General features: G+C 36.8%; 1 protein-coding gene across 1 annotated transcript in view; it reads right to left on the bottom strand.

Moving 5' to 3' along the window:
* LOC109826678 (60S ribosomal protein L36-3-like) overlaps positions 2,779–5,063 on the bottom strand; it is a 4,292-nt gene continuing 2,007 nt past the window's right edge. The window contains exons 6-7 of the mRNA XM_020393698.1: positions 3,198–3,302; positions 2,779–3,114 (exon numbers count right to left, since the gene is read on the bottom strand). The gene's annotated coding sequence lies outside the window, so the exon portion shown is untranslated. The remainder of the gene's footprint in view (positions 3,115–3,197; positions 3,303–5,063) is intronic.

The raw sequence follows: 5,063 nt of genomic DNA, 5'->3' as shown, positions 1-5,063 counted from the left end.
GTTGTGGATTTCTAAATCTTAACTCCTTTTAGTATAGGGTATAAATATGTGCTTGTGGTAGACCTTGTTTGATATCTACAAATAGCAATTTCCTTTATCATCTGTAATTGAATTTCCATCTTATCTTTATACCTGCCACATGCACTTACACTCGCACAATTTCTTCATTTTACATACTTGCTGGGAGTTTTCTGACTCCCATGTGGTTTGTGTGCCCCAGACTTGGGAATTGTTCTTTCTTAGCAGGACTGAGTGTACCTTGAGAGTTAGATCCAGCAACAGTGATCACCTTTTGTCCTATCATTCTCTCAGCTTCAGTGTATTTAGACTTTTTCCTGTAATCACATGTGGTTCTCCATACTAGGATGTATTTTCCTCTTTCCTACTTTGGATAGTTGCATACATGTAAGCGAAGTCTGTCCTTTTTAACGATTTCTTTATTTGTCTATTTTTCTTTGTTATCTTAGTTACATGCTCTATGTAGTAGTTTTTTTGGGCAATATATCTATATACAGGATGATCCAGAGGCGTGAATGTGACCGTATGGTTGCATTGCCGACCGAGTCACGCTCCAAATGATCAAAATTGGAACCGGGGCGTGACAGATGACAAGGGCACAATGTGTGACACAGCCATTAGCATGACCTAATCAGCAAAAACGCATGTGCAAAAGACGAGCATTAGGACTGTATAGCTATTGCTCAAGGCATGATCAGTAATCCATGATCCATCATTCGAAGCATCAAGATGATCGATAACATTATTTTTCTCCTAATTATTAACAATAAATTCATAAACTCAAATGACAAACTAGGAACCTATGCGTACAATCAGCCCTCAAGTTTAACAATCATCATGTCTGCAAAATATAACAATTAAACCATCCAATATCAAGAGCTATTTGATTAAATTTACACACATAACCTCTGTGTTACACCAGCCTAAACAAATTAACTGCGTGCTAAAAAACATAGACGCAGTAATTTGTGTGTTACAAAAAAGGGGGGAAACACTTTAGCATCACATAGACACAATACGTTGTTCATCATGAACACATTTCACACAAATCAATCACACAAAAAACAAAATGCTTGCAAAATACTTTAATAAACTTATCCATCTCCCGTCAACTATCCTCTTGTCGACATACCCCAAACAATCTCAGCTACTCTTCCTTCACTCGTAGTTGGGTTTAAAGGTCTCAGATACTCTCGTGTCACATACTCCTCAGATGTTGTTGGGTATGACATAGCCCCCCATAAACAATCTCAGCTACTTATCGTTGCCATCAAACACCACTGACATTGCTTTGAGCCGCATGTTTATTGCGGTCGGTAGCACTTGCTTTGCCCTACAAGTAACGAGAAAAAGAAAAGACAATCGTGCACTAGTCACAGAGGCAATACAAACACTCAGTAAATTAAAAAAACTTACTCCTTCCTTGCCATTCCTTGAATTATGTTCAAGTTTCTTGCACTTCCTGCGCCTTACAGTCCATCACCTTTTCTTTAACTTTGTAGCATTAATATCTTCGGGATCCTTTCTCTTATTCTTGTTCACTAAAACTTTACATTTCTCCATAAGCAGTAATGGCATCAACGGTTGTAATCCTAACAAAGTCTACCGTCCCTTGCCTCTAGTTGGTTGCAGTACAGGGGTATGTCAAGAAAAAAGATTATCAAGGTTGAAAACTTCAAATTTCAGGCTATATGAATTCAGTAAAAGTATGAAAAAAAGTTGGCAGGTTTAAGTGACTTCAGAGTTCAGGCTACAATTAAAAAGTATGCATAATTGAAAGAAATAGCAAGGTAAAAAAACAAAGAGTTCAGAGCATAATTCAAACTAGTTGAAACACAAACTGTGAACAAAAATAAGGATAACGCATACATCCGCTCATACACACGGCAACACACACCCACACAAAGAAAGCAAACCCCTTTATTTTTGAACTCAACAGACCAACTACGACCAATTGGAAAATTAACTAATGCAATTAGGTAATGTACATAATTACTGGGAAACAAAGCTCGCGCTACTGTAGATTTAGCATTGGATGTACAAAGGCCTGCAAGAATAAATGAACAAGCAAAGATGTGCATGTGTATGTCTGTGATGCAGTATATACATTACTGGGGCATGCGATATATATGTTAATAAATTAGGAATCTAAGATATGGCATGCGTGTCCACGAAGCAGTATAGTATACGAACTACTGGCATGTTAATAAATAAACAAGCAAAAGTGTGTATATGCGTGCGCGCGTTTGCGTGCATGCTGATATCGGCAAGGGAGAAGTGACACTAGTAGAAAACATGGCATTGGCGACGGGGAAATCCGTCACCAATGCTCCAAAATCCGTCACCAATACACATTGGCGACGGGGACGGATCCGTCGCCAATAAATCCGTCGCCAATAAGTATTGGCGACGGGGTCCCCCGTCGCCAATGCTTATTAGCGACGAACAACTATTGGCGACGGATTTCTTTGGCGACTGATGGTTTCCGTCGCCAATGTGCATTGGCGACGGGAAAATCCGTCGCCAATGTTTAAACATTGGCCAAAGTTTAAAACATTGGCGACGGGGTTTTTCCTGTCGCCAATGTTTTAAACATTAGCGACGGATCACCCCGTCGCCAATGTGCATTGGCGACGATGAAATCCGTCGCCAATGTATATATTTACGTAAAAAAATAAATTTTCTGGTAGCCTCTCATACAAGAATACACATATAACCTGTATCGACATCAATCCAATGATAATATTTAACAATATATCATAAAATCAACCATGATATACATGCACATTCCAAATGAATACTCATCCAATTTCATCTGTCAATCCACAATATCGAACAATACTCATCATATAATCACAATACATTTCGCATGCTCAAATAATATTCATTCACTACGCAATAAAATCACAAATACATTACATATAGGTAGAATTCAAAAGTCATAATATATCTTCACACGATTGAAAACTACATAAATATAAGAACAAGTCCCACTCACTCCCCGTCATCGTCGTTGTCGGCATCCTTGATATCAGCGCCGTCTGCATTAGAACGTCGTATCGTATTGTTGCTCCCTTCGGGAGTACCTCCTCTAGCCTAAAAAGATTATCACTCCACATGAGATATATATATACCAAAAATATCATAATAAATATATATATATGTCACGTCGTATATACCTCTCCACCACCATGAACTTCATGCTCGTCAAACGCCAACTTAAAGATATCTATGAATATCAACTCGGGAAGAATCTCATTCAACAACGGACAATCACTGAGACGCTGCACAACAATAATAAATAACCTATCCACGAAGATAAATTCAACAGAGAATTCAAGAAACATTTAACCAAGAGATAAATGCACCAAACAAATTCTTGAGTAACACGCCATCGGATAATTTATTTCATTTCATTTTATCCCATTTCTTGCTGTTTTTCTTAAGAATTCTACAAGTAAGAAGAATTGCTATACAATTAAGAAGAAAACCCAAAACCAAAAGAAAGTACCAGTTTTCCAGTTTGCTGCTAGTTATTGATAGCTTCTTGAATTGCTATTTGTTGGCTCAGTTTCTTTATAAATGTAAAGAGGGAAATATTAATTAAATGTAAACCTTGTGTCTCATGTTTTATTAATTTTGTAACATAGTATTCCTCTCACAATTATGGCATGACAACAAGTTGAACCAACTAGGACCTCGGTATGATATCAGCCACCAATTCAAAAAGTCAGGTAGCAGGTGGTATAGTAATCGATAAATTTATTTATTTCATTCATTTGAAATCTATATACCTCCAGAATCAGCATGTTGTTGGAGCTTCTTCAATTCTTCAATTGTTTCTGATACTGATTTATTTGCATCAAAGCATGAAACAATGTGAGGTAACAGAAAATTTAGTTGAGCCTATGATTCAGGCTCCTTCTTGTATTGTGCCAGAAGTGCTATGACATCCTTGTAGCTATAACATGGTTTACCAAAAAAAGATCCAAACAGCCCCTTTAAAATTAGAGATGGGTTGTGATACATACACAGACACTGAACAAAGTTTTTGTGCAGGAGAAAATAATGGATTTTAGATCATAAATTGAACCCGATGGGATTGTTTGGCAACTCATCCCCTAACTTGGATATGAGTCTAGATTATGCATTGACATCAACACAGTGTCTTGTTATCGAAAAGTAAATATGTGAGATAAATACTAACATGCAAAATTCAGTAACTAGTAAGCTTGGGTTTCACATGCTGCAAATCTATTTTAACTAGGATTACCTGCATTGACATCAACACACTGTCTTGTTACCGAAAGTAAATATGTGGATTTTGGTTTCCTTCTATCCTGATTTCGGATTGAAGGGTTTGGTTCTTTCCATTTTCTTGGTGTGTGTGGATTTTGGTTTCCTTCTATCCTGATTTCGGATTGAAGGGTTTGGTTCTTTCCATTTTCTTGGTGTGATGGTGTGCAAACCTGTATTGAGATATATTTCGGATTGAAGGGTTTGGTTCTTTCCATTTTCTTGGTGTGATGGTGTGCAAACCTGTATTGAGATATAGTAAATAGTTTCATAAGGTTGATGACTTTGTTATTGGTAATAATGGACACAATCATATAATGCATGAGTATATTTCTTTTATCAGCCATATAGTTTTAGTTTCACAAGGATGACGTTGTTATTTGGTAACAAGGTTGATGACTTTGTTACAGAATAATGATCATACAGCAATGGAGTACGTTCATCTGTTTGTGTTGATATTGTTCATGACTTTTAATCAGTATGCCCTCATTCTTGGATAGGCACTTTGTTATCACTGTTCTATAATTTATTCGATATAGATGCAGTTTGTGAGTGTAACTTGTTTCAACTATCCATGAGATAATGTTTAATCCTCAAATTAATTTAAGTTACCGCAAAAAACTCTTTGTTGTTAACTAACCAGAAAGGAGCAAAGAATAATGCTATCACAAGCATAGCATATCAAACGAATACTACAGTAGGTTATGCTACTAATCAGAACACAATAATTAAGTCACAATGATAGTTTT

Source organism: Asparagus officinalis, chromosome 10 (genome assembly GCF_001876935.1).
Source record: "Asparagus officinalis chromosome 10, Aspof.V1, whole genome shotgun sequence".
Lineage (NCBI taxonomy): Eukaryota > Viridiplantae > Streptophyta > Magnoliopsida > Asparagales > Asparagaceae > Asparagus > Asparagus officinalis.
The sequence above is the reverse complement of the archived record's forward strand: the minus strand, read 5'-3'. Positions and strand labels throughout refer to the sequence as shown.